Source organism: Hibiscus syriacus, unplaced genomic scaffold (genome assembly GCF_006381635.1).
Source record: "Hibiscus syriacus cultivar Baekdansim isolate YM2019G1 unplaced genomic scaffold, ASM638163v2 tig00113725_pilon, whole genome shotgun sequence".
Lineage (NCBI taxonomy): Eukaryota > Viridiplantae > Streptophyta > Magnoliopsida > Malvales > Malvaceae > Hibiscus > Hibiscus syriacus.
This window is the reverse complement of record NW_024063471.1, coordinates 12,319,999-12,339,733: the sequence shown is the minus strand read 5'-3', so window position 1 is coordinate 12,339,733 and position 19,735 is coordinate 12,319,999. Positions and strand designations below refer to the sequence as shown.

At 31.5% G+C, this 19,735-nt stretch overlaps 1 pseudogene; it reads right to left on the bottom strand.

The window, feature by feature from the left end:
- Positions 1-4,183: 4,183 nt before the first annotated feature.
- On the bottom strand, positions 4,184-5,842 carry LOC120187675 (annotated as a pseudogene).
- Between the last annotated feature and the right edge of the window lie 13,893 nt (positions 5,843-19,735).

Below are 19,735 nucleotides of genomic sequence, written 5' to 3'. Positions count from 1 at the left end.
TTTATGGATTTATTTATTTATTTATTTATTTATTTTTGCCTTTTTGTGCCTTTTTTATTTTTTTTATTTTCATTTTTATGAAAAAAACGTCAAACTAACAAGAAGGAATTGAAATTAAACTAAAAAATTGAAAAAGAACCTGAAAATGATGAACTTGATGTAGTATGCTTGTAAGAACAATCAATAATACTAGATTTTCTCCAGTAATCATCCCAAATCTGAAACCAATTGATAGAGAAGTGGAAGCGGATGATGACCATTGCTCTTCGTCGATTAATCAAACCTAGAAAGTTCTAGACTCGATCAAATAATGAGATGATGAATGAAGGATGTGGATGGCAACAAGGTAATTGGATTAAGGCTTTTAGTTCTTGAGATTAAGACAAGAATAATACAAGGTAATTGGATTAAGGTTTTTAGTTCTTGAGATTAAGACAAGAATAATAAGTTAAGACAATAAAATAAGGATAATATAATTCCAAGGATAAAAAGGGAAAAATTAATAAAAGAAACTAAAAGACAAACATGTAATAAATGAATTAAGTTTATCTTCCCTTATGGTGGGCGAAAAGGGGATGTTGTGCATGGATTTTGATGGATGAATACTCATTTGAAAGATAACGATATAAGTATCGCAATGAAGAAGATGGATTAGAATTTTGACAGTCGGATATTCGTAAAGATTGATTTGAAAATTTACCCCCTTAGGTATGTGCAGAATGCAAACCTTAGGGATTTGGTAATGATGATGGCGTGATGATGGAGGAGGAAGATAATGAGTTATGGAGATGGAAAATAAATGGATATATCCTAGGGAACCTTCCTAGTCACAATGAAAAGGAAAAGTGGGCAATATGTCTCTAACAATCCCTCCTAATCACAATGAGAAGGCAAACTAGAGTGTGAAGATCTATCTCTCAATAACTTGGAAGAACTTAATGGAAGAGATACTTAAAAGGCACAAAACAATTAGCTTTTGCAAAAGATGTACTCATGTTAAATTATTATTCAACAAAAAGATGATGTTTACAATGGTGGGAGGAGCCTCCTTTATATAGTTGAGGAGGAATCCTTGTTGTAACATGACTAAATAATAAATTAAAGATGTCCTAATAGCAATAAACTAAAGATAATTGTTATAACTTTATCTTAGTTCCTAATAAAATAATAAATATAATCTTAATTGATAATGTATTATCCCATATTAAATTATATTACAAATAATCAATGAAAATATTAAAATTTCATAATATTTATAAAATTTCGTATTAATCCCTATAGGATTTTCTGCATACGCTGTCTTCACTAAAATGGACATACTTGAGTTCTAGATATTTGATTGATGCAATTAAATAACCATTGGAAAGATAAGAGACAATCGTCGTAACTATAGAAGACATGTTGACCAAAAAACATCAGGATCCTATTCAAAAAGCAGTCGCAAGTATGTTGATCTATTATTCTTATTTTCCAATGCTTTGTCATGTGGATCACTTAGAAGCTCTAGTCCATCTTTCCTTGATGTGAGCCTTGTGATGCTTGTATCAGTTTTCCCCACACTCATCCCTTCCAAAATCCCAAGCTTAGTTTTTTATCAAAGGCTTGTCTCTTCCACGGTTATAGTTTACAACATCGAGGATATGTGTGTTTAGCCACGGATGACAGGTTTTATGTCTCCACAAATGTTGTTTTTGATGAGTGAGTATTTCATTTTGTTGAGAAGTCAAAGATATTTTCTAATAATGCAAGTCCTACACAGCACATTAATAATGTTCTATTAGTATCGATACTAAAATCAAGAAATTGATATTTAAGGCTCAGAAAACCCTTCCTAAAAGTCACAATTAGGTTTATTTACTCCTTTAATCACTACTAATGGACACTAGGGACATCCATACATACATAGTCCTCATTTACAATACCAAAATTTTCATTTATATACAAATATAAATCCACTGCACTATTCACACAAAACTTGCTTCCAACTCACAAGTCCAAATATTATGGTTCATATGGGTACTCTAAGAATAGAAATACATTACTTTAGCTTTGGTCACCGTAAAGGAAGCTCATTTCTCCCTCTTAATGTATTGTAATTATTAATTAAATTCACTTATGCATTGATTTAGGCCCACTTTGCGTATAGACTTAAAGTTACTTGGGTCATTACATCTGAAATGTCATTATAGGTACATATTCATGTTTAATGACTAGTAACACACATACACCCCCAAAGTCCCTACATTGCCTCATTACAAAATATAAAGGTCTAACATACTCTTGGTAAAGTTTAGCTTGCTTGACCACCACTGAGTGTGTGTTTCTCACTCCACGAAATAACAACTAATTGATAGGGTTATCGAAGTTAAAAATTGATTTTACTAAATTAACATGTGCTAATAGTCATATCACCTCGAATCGAAAGAAAACTGAAATTAGAATCTCAACGTTTAAGATTAAATTGAAGTAAATTCAAAGGTAGGTTCTTCGTTTAAGATTAAATTGAAGTAAATTCTAAGTTCATTGAAGTAAATTGAAGAAATAAAATTTGAAAATAAAAATAATGAAGATTAATTCTTACCGAACTTAAAATTCAAAGGTAGGTTCTTCATTTGACTGTAAATTTGATCATAAGCTTAGAGATCGATTTTAAGTATTTAAGTAGTTATTCACTTGTTTGTAGCCACAACAAGTATAGTTCCCGTTTTATAATTATTTAGCATACTTATTTGAAAAGGCTTCAATAAGCATTAGAATCAAATCTTACCATTAAAAAATTGCACACGATAACATCCCACACTAGTAGAAAAAACCCCTTTAATGATGCGCATTGTGCGTCATCTATGGGTGTGCATGACACACATTTGCCTATCGTTGAAGCCACCGACATGAATTTAAGATGACGCGCAACTGTGTGTCATAAATTTATGACGTGCATTTATGACACACATTTATGACACACATTTATGATGCTCATTTATGACGCGCATTGCGTGTCATTGAAGCCCCTGTCATAAATGAAGATGGCACACATTTGTGTGTCATAAATTTATGACATGCATGTATGACTTACATTGCCTGTCATTGAAGCCCTCGTCATAAATGGAGATGACACATATTGTGTGTCAGAGAGTATATGCACTCAGTTGCTTTCCCATAATTATCAGTATAAATAAAAGAAATTAAGCACATTTTAGTTAAACAAAATCAACATAACATAAGAAACATGATAATTGTGGGAATTTACAATGTAAAAGGGACAATCCAACCAACTGGTAGTTGCAAATCAAAGAAAGCCATATGACTTCAAATTAGATCGTCATTATTCTTAGACTCTTGGACCATAGAAACATGGTCCAATATTTTACAATAAGAATATGATGACTAAATAGAACAGAACATGGTACCATTTAGCTTGAAGGATTTTGTTACTACATCAATTCTCATGTTTCTGGGAGTGAAGAAACCTAGAATCTTTCTTATCGTCTCCTCATCCCATAACTTATAGACATAGTCTCCAAAGATAACATGTTATGGTGGATAAACAAGCAAATTTTCTGCAACAAAGAAACAAAAGGAATAGTTAATGGAATGCAGCAGCAAATACTAGAAATTAGAAATAAATATAGCTTCCTAGTTTTATTTATCAAAAACAACATTAAATATCCATTCTTGAGGGGAAAGTTGACGCAATAATTTAAGATATTGATAAAGATAACCAATTATGTCAAATATCTGCAAGGAAAAAGTGAAGCACCATTAACAATTGTGGCTAAAAAATGCAAAATTCGTGAAGCAACCTTAAAAAATATATAAGCACATACAATATAGAAACACAAATATAGAAACAATCACAGTAGTAGTAACTGACTTGGTACATTTTATTATAAAATTGAGATGCCAATTACAGAAACACAATGAGAAACATTGTTATTGTGATCATATTAATTTCAGGGTATTAAAATCTGATATCAGCATAATAGTAGTACTAGTAGTAGTTAAGTAAATTGAATAAACTTGAGGGGTTAAGCATTGGAAATTGAAGTAAATGAAAAACACTATCTACATTCCACAGACTAATCAAGAATCACTTATCATTTATAAGTCATCAAAGTTGTACAAGACTGGGATGAAGATTAATGCTTACGAACTTGTGTGTTGATGCGTGCCACTTTGTGCACATTCAGAAAGCCAACCATATCCTGGTAACCAGTGAGGAGTAGTGCCAACTTCTTGTCTTCATCTGAAGGAATAATCAAAAATATTAACAAGTCGGTACAAACTTGGAACCAATAAGTGAGTTCATATTATGACCCTTTAAAAATGGCATGCCATCAAAGTGAGTTCCAAAACTACGACTTCTACAACTTCAATGGTCCAAAAACATCTTATATTTAAGCACTCGTAAGGAAAAGAAACAGGAATTTATAATAGCTCAATAAATCTAAAAAATCTTCCATTAACCCTGTTGGAATATGCACACTATGGAGCACAAAATGATTGGATAGCGATACGACCAGTACAAGAAATGCTGCCATCATTTCTACAAGATTGTCGAAAAAGTGGAAGGACCGACAAGTATACCAAATGGAAAGAAGGAAAAGAAAGGTAATGGCAAGTTAGTGAAAGACACTAAAATTAAGATTTTGGAGCTTCATACATGATTCTTCATGCAGTTATAAGGGAGATGACCTAAAAAGTAATAATAAAATTAAATAATTCTGCGGGAACTGAAAGATACTAGCAAATATGCCAGCATGATCAAATAATTCCAACATTATTAATATATGAACAAGAAGGCAAACAATGATACTGTGGGAACTGAGATAAAAATGTTGCACATCGACCCTGAAGAGTGGAAAGGTCAAAAAAATCTTGGATGTTAACACAATCTATGCGCTGGCCATTGATTAAGGGCCTCTCTAGGGGCTTCCGCAAGTTAAATTCATTAGAGAACTCATGTTTTCCATCTGCACCATGTTCATATAAAGAGAGACCACTTGTACTTAGGAAAAGAAAATAGCATGAACACTGATTAAGAACAGGGCATTTTTTCAGATAAGTAACTGAAGAGTGATAGCATGGACATTGGTTAAGAACAGGGCACTTTCAAACAAACAACAGAAAAGTGACGGTAGCTTGAGCATTGGTTAAGAATAGTGCACTTTCAAACAACAACTAAAAAGTGAGGACTGTAATGAGGGATAAACTACCTCTTTGGCCATCAAAAGTGAGCTGATTTTCACTAAAATACTTTTTATACTGCCAAGCAATTCTCATACCTTTCTCCTGCAATTTTTTGAATACAACATTCACAATCTGAGCATTTAAACACAAGATAATTCAAACAAACTTGAGAAACCAAAGAAAACAAGTGTCAAAGATAAAGGGACCTGATTTGGATTAGGTTCCCAAGATTTGTCATCTTTGGATACAGCAGGACTGGGAAAAGTACCCAAAAATCCCCTTGGATTTCTGGCTGGACTAGCATAGAGAAGAGGTTGATCGTGAACAAGTCCCTGAGCCATGAAATTCCTCAACAAAAGCATGTGATGTGGTGCTTCTGCATCTTCCATCACCATAACCAGGCTTCCCAAAGGGAACCCACCACCCAGTACCTTTGCATAACAAGTAAAAACTATCGAATAAGAGAACACATCACTCAAGTCAGTGATAAGAGAATGTTAGGCAATTATGTGTATGCATTATTTTCAAGGTTGTGTATCCCAAAAGATAGAAAGATTGTACCATTAGGCCCACACATAAGTCAAGGGCCTAGAGATGGGGCTGTAGTGGAAAGGTTTCGAGAGAAGTTACTCCTCCGAATCTTGGTCGTTGCCATAGCAGTAGAAATAGTCAAAAAAAATCGCCAAGCAATGCAGTGATCTAAGGCTTTCCCGGTTTTACACCAGTAAGATTGTTCAGACTTCAGACAATACCCTGTTGCACACTTAGTCAAAATAAAATCTAAAAAACCAACAGTTATCACTAAGATTATCAAAAACAGCAATAAAATCATATAAAACAAAAGACATACTTCTCATAATAACGTGATTAGAACAAAAAATTATTAAATTTATTTCAAATTTTAGCTTTTTCCATGCCGCCCATCTTTGCCAAAACTAATAAACACGAAAAAGTCTCAAGTTTTCTTTAAGAACCCATATTTTGTTTTTCCGTCTCTTTACATTCAATCCTTATATCCAATAAAAGGTACGCAGTTTTTTTAGTAAACTTTACCAAACATGAAAAAGGCTCCAAAGGTGTATCTTTCTATCTAGGTAAGCAAACAGAGATGAATCAAATTCTCACCTTAAACTCTGGCTTCCCTTGAGAACCTTGCAAACGGACTTTTAAAACTCACGAATATTATGCAGAGCAGAAATTAGTGCAGTTGAGCAGAATGAATAGAGCTGAAAGTAAAGAAACCTAGAAAATGAGCGAAACCCTGCGCTTCAGGAGGGTCAGAAAAGCTGTAAAATCCTATGCACATACTGCCGCTGCCTGCAACCAAATTCACAATCGATGAATCACTCTAATGTCAGAACTTCAATTAATATAAGAAAGGGAGAAGAAAAACCTTTTCAGACTGAACGACCTTCTCTTCAATCTGTTTCTCATCGTCAGTTCCTCTTCTTATTCGTCATCTCTATCCTCATCTCCATTTCCATCATCATCTTCATATTCATATTCATATTCATCTTCATCTTCGTCATCGTCTTCAGTTCCACCTTCAGTCTTAGCCTTATCTAGCAAATGAGAACCTTCAGGAAGTCCATCTGGGTAAATTTGGGGATCATGAACCAACAAAACGACGAGGCCATTGTCGAGCTCGATTACCCTGTAGAGTCGGTGGTTGTGAATAGAGAACGAGGAATACCTGTGGAAACCCTTGAATTTTGACTCCCTCATCTACGTTGTGCTGAATCGCCAAACCAGTGGATTGATGCAAAGAGAAAAAAGAGAAAAAGAGAAAAATGAGGGGAAGCATACTGCGTGAACTGGTTATCGAGGGGGAAGAAGCGGGAAAGGGTGAAAATAATGGTGGAAAATTAAAATACGACTTTTACAGATGACACACAATTAAAATTGTACTCTGTATTTTTTCAAAATTTTTGGATTATGACTATTAAATATGACACACATTATTGTAAGTCATAAATCGTTCAGATTTTAAAAAACATGACATTTTTATGACACACGTTTTTTGTAAGTTATAAATTAGCGTGTGTCATCGTTTGTGTGTCATTAAAGGTATATTTTCTTGTAGTGCCATGTTAAATGCAATTATACCATTAAGAATCATGAGAATGACCAAAAACAAAATCAATCAATTGATGTAGCTACAATTAATTTAATTATGTACCTTTATTTTCTTAGAGACCGTGATGCATCATGCAAAGTTTGAAAATATTGTAACAAACACAAAGCATGAGACTTACCCCTTACAACTCGTGTCACTCGTTCATGACAATTACAGATCACAAACTCTTGGATAGTGATAGAAAACTCAATATCAAGTTAAGTCATCATCTTAATAAATATCAAGAATTCATAAAAGTAAGAACAATAAATAAATATTACTTGGATTAAAGGATAAATACTAATTTAGCAAGAGCCTCATAAAATTACAGTGGAATTGTTTCACCCTTTAATCATAAATAAAAGTTAGACACCATGTTAAAATAAAAATGCAAGAGAAAAGAAGTTGTGTTGTAGAAGATTATATATCCTTAAAGGGGTTAAAGGCTCTTTGTATATAGAGCCAAATCCCTAGAAGAAAAAAAAGGTAAATCTCCTTTAATTGAGTTTAAATCCAATAATGAAAGTTAATGTTAGAGTTTAACTAGAATTCAAAGTTACTAAAATTAATTGAGAAAGTGACAAACGTAGCTTGATTATAAGTTGAAAACATTATTAAAGTAGATTTTTACTTTTTATAGTTCACTTTGTAATCAAGTATTTATCCTTATAAATCGATACGAAGATATAAAGTTTTTCTTTCTCCAAAATCCTCTTGTATTGTTCTTATTTTATATTAGTTAACTTTTCTTCTTCTGTCTATTTTCTCGAAATGGCTTACCACGTAAATCTTAGTGTTCTTTGTTTTTATTTCCTGTTCGATCATTTATTGTTGTCATTAATCGTTATGATATAATAAAAAACTTGTATAAGAACTTCTGGTTCAAGGATAATGGAAACAATAAAGTCTGATATATCACTATTGGATTGAAAAATTAGGTTCTCGCTATTGTGAAGATTTAGGATGTTCTTGCACAACCAGATCAAGACAATGCAATAGAAGGATTGGATGAGAAACTAGTAGCACAATGCGAATGAGAAAAAATGTAAGGATCGTAAAGTCCTTTCTCATATTCTCTTATACTTATCAAATCAAAATTTACAAGATGTGTTGAAGGAATAAATGACTACTTCATTATAGAAGTTAGAGAAACTATCGTAATCACCCAATGGGTGATGACATTATCCTTATCATTATTAAACAACATATTTAGCCAAATGAAATAAATAAAGTCAATATTAAAGAAATATATAAACCCGTATGTTAAACCCAAAACTATATTATATAAATAAATTCATATTAATATAAATAAAACCCAAAGTCCATTATCCATTCACTTTAAAAAGTCTTAAGTACAAAGTCTAAATGCCCATTTATGTAAAAAAAAACCCAATATCTTTTAACCCATTTAAATATATAAACCATAAGCTCATTACACCCAAAAGCCCAATATAAAAAAACATCATAAAACCATATGGTTTTTGTGCTTCAACCGCCTCTCATGTGTGACCGTTGGGGGTTCTTTTTGAATCATTGAATCATATTTAATAATGTGTGTGTTTTGACGAGCTTCCACAACATCAATATGGGTGAAAGAAACACAAATCAATCTCAATCGTTGGATCTAGGTTTAATTCAACGATTGAGAATCAACATTTCAAAAGCTTCCCTTGACTCCACAAGGTTCACTTGTGTGTGGCCCTCATGCGCGTGTCAGCTCCACTCCTAGGCCTCCATGTCGACATAAAAAAAAGAGAAGTGAACATAAACAATCAAGAAATCACGATGGAAACTTAGATCTAACCGCTTCATAACTGAAACTAGTAAGAGATCTAATAAACTAAGTATTTTTGGACTAATATAAATAGGATCGATGATTATAACATTAAACACGCATTTAATATGCATGAAAATTAGAGAAAATACATAAAAAAATAAGTGAAATTTTACCATCACCGTCATTTTCTAGTGTAATTTAATATGCATAAAAAACAATTTTGGGGATTTAGATTTAGGAAAATAAAAAGGGAGGGTTGATATAGTGTTTACAATGATCTAGTGGTGTTTTAGAGGTTGAACGAATGAAGAGAAAGTCCTTAATTTGAGTTTTGATCATAGAAACACATTTGAATTTAGTCTTAGGTGTTTGTTTGAATTGAAAGAAATGAAAGATTGAAGAACACTATGAATATTCTTAAGGATTTGGGTGTTTTGATTTTCAAAAACTTGTTTTAGGTTGAGTTTAGATGTTTTAGTGGATCAAAATGAGTTTTATTCGGATCAACTAAGAATGAACAATAAGAAACATTAGGGGTTTGATCTGAAAAAATTATGGTATTCTAAGGAATTTTTTTTTGTTTTTTTAGAGATAGGGGAGAGTGTTTTCTTGACTAATTAAGGAGTAGAGAGAGAAATTCAGAAAATTAAAGAAGAGAAGAGAAAAGGGGCGAGAAAAAGGGTTTATATATTGGAGCCATTTCGCGCCAACAAGCCCACCTGTGCTTCAACTGGCTCCACTTCTCAGACTCAAGCTTGCGTGGAGGTGGTGTTTTATGCTTTGAATTTTGAAATGCTTCAATTTAGTCTAAATCTCTTGTAATTTCATCTTTTAATTTTTATTAAATTTAATTTAGTCACTATACATGTAGCATTAAATTTTCAAATATTTTAATTTAATCCTTAGTATATGATTTAATTACTTTTTAACTCTAGCATTAAATTTTCAAATATTTTAAATTTTCAAATAATTTAGTTTTAATTTTTTTAATTATAACGTTTAATTTTCAAAAGTTTAAACCTCTAATTTTAAAGTCTTTTAATTTAGTCCTAGATTAGAATTTTATTCATTAAATTAAAGTATCTTAGTATTTTTTATTATTTTTAATTTAGTCACTAATTTGAACGTTTAGGTTTATAATTAAGCCATTAGAGTTAAGATTCTTTAAATCTAGCCACTAATTAGAAACCATTAGTTTCACAATTTAGTTTTGTTTCATTTGGTCGTAAACACATAAAATCAGCTCCTTACTTAAAAACTGAAATTAATTTCATAATTTGATTAAAGTTATTGTTTGTTTATTTTTAAATATTTAAAAAGGTTGTCTTAATGTAACTAGTTGTTCGATTTCAATATTTTAAAATAATAAATGCCCTATCAGGGAAAGCCTAAAATTAATTCAAATCACAATTAATCAACAATAAAAAGAAAATGACATGTTTTCTATTTAAGTTATCGAGGAAACATCGCTTGATTTATATCAAGGGCCTAATTTTGATCTTTTAAGTAATTGAACATTCTTCATCTTTTTTGAATAAATGGGTAATTAATTAACTTTTAATTTTTATTAATTAGGCCCTAATAAATGTTTAAAAAATTGAAGCAAGAATAACAATATTCATTTGTTTCAATTAAAAAACAGTAAATAATCTCCTTAACATAATTTAAGAGATTATTTTCCATGCTGTTGAAAATAGTAAATATTGCAAGTTTTCTTAAGAACTCTTATTAATAGGATTAAATATTTTTTTGACAATGAAAAACTCATAAATTAAATTTATATTCAAAATTTTATTTTTTTGAAATATTAGGGAGAACATATAATTGAATATGTACTAATTTCGGATATTGTGGGGGTGTTAATCCATCTCCACACATAATTTTGTCTATTAAAATATTTTTATTAATATTTCTTTAAGAAAAATATTTTTGAGTATTTGACCTATCTAACCAAAAGGTAAATGGAGTCTCCAAACTTTTCCTAAATTTTCTCGAAATCTTGTCAAATACGTAGCTAAATCGCGAATATAAAAACTCGTTATGAGAGCTTGGAGACTTCACTATCAAACCTCGAATATTTGGTTTTACATAGAGTCATGCTATAAACAAATTACAGATTGTCCCTATATTAGAAAACATGGAATTCGATTCTATGTAACTTTTTATTCTTTTAATTTCCTTTGAATTTTTTATGCTCTTGTTATTATAATTAGTCATACTAATGATTGAATTTGAATATTTTTCAAATATTGAATTTTTTAAGATTGTTAGAAATATGGTTCTTGTGCATTTATTTTTAAAGGTTTGAGAATTTTTCCTCATAGATAACACGTGTATATTCATATGATAAGATTTGTACCGCCCTTATTCATTAAGGACAAAAGTAACGTCTTTATGAGAATTTATCCTGTCTGTTAAAGCCAATGAGTCGTTTTGAGGGGTTCGTATTACCTATTTATTTGTTGGAATTTATTATCCGTGTCAGACATAGGGAAATGTGTCCCTCAAAATTGAACTTCATCCATATGAGCCTATAATGTGTGAGGATTGAGGGTCTTACTAGCCCAAGGGGTGAAAGTAAGAATAATTCGAGTACCCTTATCTTTAGAGCCAAAACTCAGTATGTAGCGAATCATAAATCCTCCCGATCGAAAACCATTCCGAAATTATGTCCATATGCACCCGAATAAGTGTACAATAAGGAGAAATGAACTCTAACCTTCTTATTTATATTTTTTTCAGAATAAATGCATGTGAAATAGAAAATTATGTAGTTTAGGTTTTATAATGTTTTTGAAATTTTATTAATTACTTTACCCGCACTAACTGTTTTTTTCTTGGTTTTCCTTTTTATTTTCACTCTTGCATTTTCATCAATCATAGATTAAGGTTGTTGATCTCCAAGTCAATAATCAAGTTGGAAGGTTTTCAATAATGGATAAAAAGCATATCAGTCAAATACTTTCCAATTGTGAGGTACATAAATGGTCCGAAGTACTGCGAAGACAAAAGGGAGAGAGTTCGCCAACAGATCATGTCTCAGATCTGGCGAGTTATGCTCTGTTCAACCTTAAGAGGAATTAGGCAAAATGGAAGTCAGGAATTGAGAAAAAAATTTATTAGTTCAATTGTGAAATATCGTACCAGCTATATGTTGAAGTGGATGATGTGTTGTTGCGAGCCCTTCTGCAATTTTAGAATTTGGGTTACAAGTGCTTCACTTTCAATCAAGAGGACATGGTTCCTACCATTGAGGAGTGTTTCTTGTTGCACATTGAGATGCCTAGAAAGATTGAATTTACTTTAAGTCAATTAAGAACTAATCTTTCAAGACCAAGCTGGCCGAGATCATAGGAGTATACGAAGAATAGGTTGAAGCTCGAACTAAAAAATTGTGAAGAATGAGATATTTCATTGATCAGTATCAAAGAAGTGATTCAGAGTCACCTGAATGAAAAGATACAATTAGATCCAAAAAACCTTAAAGAGGCGTAAAGAGAATCTTGCGTTGTGAGGGTAAATTCAAGACCTAGAGCAGGAGCTGCAAAATTACCATGAGCAGGTTACAGACATAGAGCATGGTATCCAAGAAACTATGAGCTGTGGAAGAATGCAAATAATATCTGAGGATCATAATGTAGCCAGGATTTATGTCATCATTGAGGCCATGACCCAGATGAGCGAGGTCGCTGGTTATGTGAGGGAGTTGTCTATTAGGGAAAAGTGATTGGGCACTACATAGACCCTATTTCTAAAAGTGGAAAGAAAATGATTTGGCTCATTAGTGAGGTTGTAGAGCTTAGTAAGAAGGCTAAGCCATATCTGTAGATGGGACCTATCGTGTAATGACACTTTATTTTTCGATAAATTTTTTTTTGTGATAATTGACTTTTGGGTTCAATACCTCTTGCATACATGCATTTTTCATCTTGCATTTTCATTAATTTCATTTATGTTTCTATATCAATGTTCATTCATAAAATATTGTATATTCTGATAGATTTTCATTCTATGTGATTCTGGCTCCTAACAAAAGCACCTCACACCCTTATAACACATGGGGAGAAGTTTAGAGACTAAAATGGTAATTTTGCCAAAAAGAAATTTTATCCCATAGATGAATAGTTTATTTCCAATAATGACATTTTTATTCCACTCTATTTTTTCTTACAGAGTTTGTATTAAAAACTATGAAAAGATCATGTTTGAGAAAAAATTGGATAATCGAATCGAATTGGATTTTTGAGATATTTTGAATAATGATTGGGAAAGGCTAATAATGTCATTTCAATACTTTAAAATGGTAGGATTTAAAGTGTATCATTGGATTTAAGATAAATTTTTCGTGTTAAATTATAACCATTGGATGAAAAATGGTAAGATTGTAATTTTTGAAAAGTTTAAGGGAAAAGTTGGAAGCTATCAATTTTTGGTTCATCTTTGACCTTTGGATGAATAAATTGGACATGTGGCTTAGTAATAAACAAGTGATATTAAGGGGGGAAATGTCACTTGACACTAAAATAAAAGTTTAATTCATTTTAATCATTAAAATGAATAATAGCTTAGGTTATTTTCTAAGAAATATCAAAACTTCTTCATTCTTTCCTTTTCCATGCCATGAGCTCCGACAAGGTGAAAAGTTTCCTTTTTGATTTTCAAGCCAATCTATTAATATTTTGGATGAAGACATGAAATATAAAATAGTTCTACATGAAATTCTCTATCATTTAGTATAATTTGTTCATGTTTTACATGCTCAAAACCTTCAATTTTGAATTGAATTGATGTTAGTAAGATACTAACATGTACTTTAAAGTGCATATGTTTTTAAAAGATGTACATATATATCATAGTCAAAATTAAGATACAAACAAGCTTAAAGTTATGGAAAAAGTGCAAAAGCGAGTCATATCAATAGTAAGGGTTTGCTAGTGAGGTATATCAGTGATTGCATTCTTGCTTATATTATTATATATATGATATGAGGAAGACTTAGGATGAGTCGACCTCAAACGTTTTGAAAATGAAAAGGGATTGGATCATATTATGATATATTTTCATAATGTTATACTAAATGATTTTTGAATGATTTCGGATATGAACTACCCAATGCACTATTATATGATAATTGATATATGAGTATCTAATAGTTATGATGAATAAAAGCTATGTGATTTTGACATAAAGCTCACTATATGTGTATTGAGAGTTATTGGTACAATTGGCATGCCATGAGATGAGGTGTTTATCTATCGATTATGTATTGGTTCATTCGTGTACATTCTACACGACACTATATGTGCATTATGGGAGTTTAACTACATATTGTACACTCCTATATGACTCGCATACCATGCATTCTCTATTTTGAACTAAAAGTGCATATTATCTACGTGACAATTTACTGTATATTGTACACTAATATATGACTCGTGTACCATGCATTTTTATTTGATATACAATGGGATATTATTTATATGAAATTGAAAAGTGCAAGTAGATAAATTCAATGGACAGTAAATCTTTCATTGAGTCCTATTTGAAAAGGAAATGACTTTGATAGGTCTGTTTTACATTTTTATACGTTATTATATAATATTTAAAGTAGTATGATTTATATGATATAATATATATCTATATGCCTTGCTTTATTTATGAAAATGCCTCACTAAGTATATACTTACCGTGATTATTTTCACGCATAGAAAAAGGAGATCAAGTGGAGTAAGGAGCTTAGCTAGGCATCACTTTTCGAGGACTACTTACCGATACCAATGATAACATCCTACTATTGTTTCGATTTTCTACTTGTCATGTATATGTATAATAAGTGTGTAATATTTTAATATTGCTATATTTAAAATGGGTTAGCTGTAATGTTTAAATGGTTTAAAACTAGTTTATTTGTATGAATTTTATTAAGTAAAATATAGTTGTAAATATGAAATTTAGTTTTATATTTGATGAAGTTATATTTTATTAGAGTAAAGATAAATTTCTATTAAGTATGTTTTAGGCAGTTTCACTTAGGATATGATACAATATTAAACTGCTAAGTTACTACCTAAAATTGAATATAATTTGAATGTTAAAATACTATTTTTTATTTGATGCGATTAAAGAATTTTAATGTTTGATGTTAAAATGAGTGATTTAAATTAGCCAAATTTTTATCAGTTTTTGAAACAAGAATTGTTTTTAAAACATCTCTGAATCGTGTTTGATTACAAATACGGGAAAAGGCTGTTACAGAGAAAGTTTCGGAGGGGGCTTCAATTTTAGAGGATCAAGGGGTAGCTTCATCTCATATGAAGAATCAACCTGGGAAAAGTGCTAACTGAAGGGGAATTCACATCAATCTTGTTGTAACAACTACAATTAATCCAATTTGTCTAGAAAAAACACTTATTACCTTTATGAATAAGGTAGAAAGAGCTAAGGCTGAGTTAGCTAAGCAGTATGAGGATCAGTATAAACTGTTAGAGGAGAAAGTGAGAGTGGTGGTGTCAAACGGTGAATATGAAATTGATGCAAGGGACTTAAGTTTGGTTTTAAATTGTGTTATCCCTCATAAATTTAGAACTTCAAAGTTTGAGAAGTGCGCTGGGACCAATTTTCATTCTACCCATATCATGATGTGCCATCGTGAGATGGCGAGATTTTAAAAGGATGAGAAGTTGCTTGGTCATTGTTTTTAGGACAACATAACTAGTTCTATAGCCATGTGGTACACTCAGTTGAGTCGTGTGAACATAAGATCATGGAAGCATCTATCCAAAGCTTTTTTGGGATAGTATTGTCATGTAACCAATGTGACACATGATCAGTGGGATTTGATAAACATGGAGAAAAAACTGAATGAGAGTTTCTGACAATATGCTCAGAGTGGGAAAGATATAGTTGCTCAGGTCTAGGCACCCCTGATGGAAAAAGAAACCACTATTCTTTTCATCCACACTCTCAAGGGTTCATTCTTTGATCCAGTGTTGGGAAGTACATAAAAAAACTTCTCAAATATTGTGATATCTTGCGAACTTATCGAGGACACTGTCAAGAGTGATAAAATTGATGGAGGAGAAAGAAGGGTTTTTGAAAAGAAGAAAAATGAAGTGAACACTACTGGCACGTATAATAAGAGCTTTTCAAAGAATGTAATGATTACTCAACCGAAGGATGTGGGAGTAGAAGCAAATGCAAACAAGAATGAGTACCAGGGACAAAGTAGGGAAACTAAAAGAGTGACATTTACACCAGTACCAATACCATACTCTAAGTTGTATGCTTTGTTGTTTAATGTGGATATAGTTTATCCATACTATCTTAAACGCTCTTTAGGCTTCATTTCCACATTGGTATGATTTGAACGCACATTGTGAATACCATTTCAGAATCATAGGGCACTCGATTGAAAGTTGTGTCAATATTAAGAAGGTGGTACAAAATCTAATCGATATGAGGATGTTGTGGTTTCATTCCCTTGACATGGAAAATAATCCATTGCTAAACCATGCAGGGTGTGGCATGAATGCATGAAGAAAATGGCAAGATAGTGAAGAAGCTTGTGTCGGAGATTAAATCACCATTGAGCTGGGTGTTTCACCAATTGTCTGAAGCTGGTTTAATTAGTCAAGGTCTAAGTGTTGAGCATGTTAAAAGCGAAGATTATTATGAGTTTCAGTAGGAGGTGGGGTATGAGATTTAACAATACTCTAAGTTCAGGAGCATGATTCAATCTATGATGGATAGTAAATAGATTGGTTTTTTTTTTTAAATGTTAAAGGTAAAACGCAAGTAAATGTGTGCACGTTAGAATACTCTAAACTTGTGTATGGAGTGAACAAGCCATTGATAATTACTGTGAGGCTTAAGGTTCCCCGACAAGAACACTTTTACGCTAACATGGACAAGTGCTTGTTTTGTAAGCTTATCTTTTTAGACTTTGTAATAAGTGCACATGGAATCCATGTCGATGTTAAAAAGGTAAAGGCAATTCAAGAATGGCCCACGCCATCTTCCATAATTGAGGTAAGATCCTTCTATGTCTTAGCAAGCTTTTACAACCACTTTGTCAAGGATTTCTCTACCACTACCACACCTTTGACGAAAATCACCAAACATTCGGTTGAATTCAAATGGGGACCATAAAAACAATATGAATTTGAACTTCTTAAAGGCATGTTATTTTCTGCACCTATTTTTCATCTTCCCGATTGTTCTAACACTTTTGATATAGAATGTGATGCTTCAGGTATAGGCATAGGCGTAGTTCTTATGTATGAAAGACAACCTATTGCTTACTTTAGCGAGAATTTCAAAGTTGCACAATTGAATTACTCTACCTATGACAAAGAGCTTCTGGCATTAATACGAGAACTCGAAGTGTAGAAACACTACCTTATTCCTAAAGAATTTGTCATACACATAGACCAGGACTCCTTGAAGTGGTTAAAGGGACAAGCTAAGTTAAACAAATGACATACTCGATGGGTTAAATTCATTGAATCTTTCCCTTACTTCATTAAGTATAAGCAAGGGAAAGATAACATTGTATCTGATGCATTATCTCGAAGGTATACTCTTACCTCTCAAATGCATACAACTATTTCGAGAATTTAACATATCAAAGATGCATATCATGAAGACTCAAATATTTCTTATATATATACCCATTTGTTTAAAAGTGGTTTTAATTAGTTCTATTTTGTAGATGGGTTTTCGTTTCAACTAAATAGGTTATGCAGTCCACAAAACTCCTCACGAGAATTCTCAACTCATGAACCACATTTAGGAGACTTCATGGATTACTTTCTTGAACTGCTTGATATGGTTTTGTAACACCCATTTCTTGTATATGTCCCCATACACGAGTCGTAGATGTCACATGTCTTTTAAAACATTTTTGTACTTGAAAACCAGTAAAATTTAGTTTCTTTAAATAAAACGGTTTAATAAATAAATATGCTTCCACTATAACTTGTGTCAAAACACATTAAAATAATACGAACTCTTTTTACATGTATACATGCCAATTAGAAATTTAAAACAAAATTAGTATGTCATTATTGATATCGGTAAGTAATCTTCGATGATTGATGCCAAGCTCAGCTCCTTACTCCACTCGCTCATTTTACCTACGCGTTAAAATCATCGCACACTAAGTAGACACTTAGTGTAGCATAATAAGAGTAAGTAAAACATTTTAAAGCATAAGTAAGCAATAAAAGATCAAAATACGAATTAAATCATATTAAATATATATAAACGCATAAAACTAACTTGATAAGTAAGCCATAGTACACAAAGTACTACTCCAAGTTCACAAAGTACTGGTACGAAAATTAAATAATTTATTAAACAAAATCGATCGATAACCATCATACTCAAAGTATGTCAAAATGCACCTATGAATCTCAATGTACATATAATAGGTTGTTATATCCCAAAATTCAGATTAAACATTTATTCTAAAACAACAATATATGTTAAATGGAGTAAAATACATTCAATTATTTTAGGGCAGTTCATACCCTAAAATCTTTCAATAAAATAATTTTCATAAACTTTTTAAAAATACTTCATAATGCGTTAAAAACATGTTCATTTAAAACACTCCAGGTTGACTCATCAAGTACATAGTAAATACACTCACTTTAACACTATTTATACAAGTCAAAATATTAGCCTCACTATGCTTTAAGCCTGATCCTCTGCTTTAAATTCTCTTTTATTAAGAAGTTCATCACATTTTCGTATTCTGACAATTTGCGCTACCTTTAAAGAAATATTATTATATATTAATCTACTCAATAAAAAATTATTAAGTTTATACCACTGAAAACTAGACTTTGATACAAATCAAATCATATAAAGCACTTCTTATAGTTAAATTTTTACAATTTATAGTGAATTTTCAAATTTGACTTACAGATGTTGTTTTGAGCATAATCTACTGCCTTGTTTACTAACCTGCCATCGATTAAAAATTCATATATTTTTGTATGCTTCTCGAAATCAGTTTTTGTTTGTTCTAAACAAAACTAGACTGGTATAAGAATCGAAAGGTATAGAATTAATCCTCTAATCATTTATGTAGAATTTATGGTGATTTTCTAAAATTACTATTCATAACAAAAATTTCTAAGCATGTTTCACCAACTTCCATTTTCATCTTATTCACTAATTCTATTAGATCACCAAATGAACATACATGTTTGAACTACAAATCACATAAAATTTAGGAGTTTCTTCTTACCATTGTAACTCCATCACTAGATCATTGCATGCCAATTTTTGTACGATAGCATAAATACAAATTAAATATGCCCTCACCTAGTGTCCTTATCTTGTAAACCTTCCTTAGAGATTCACATTTCATCTCTAAGCTTATCCTTAGTTTTAACAATGTTTGAACTTGATTTCAAGAACAAAATGTAAATGAACATCATTATAAAACATATACATTTCAAACAACATGTTAGAATCTTACTAACATAGGCTCACAATGGAAAATAAATTCATAAAAACATTTTGATGCTCATTTGATACAATTTCAATGTCACAACATAAATGTTGACTTTATCACTTCAAGTTGACCATTCCAACTCTTTTTTATCCAATTTATCCAAACTTACATAAAACTTTCATTTAAGTTA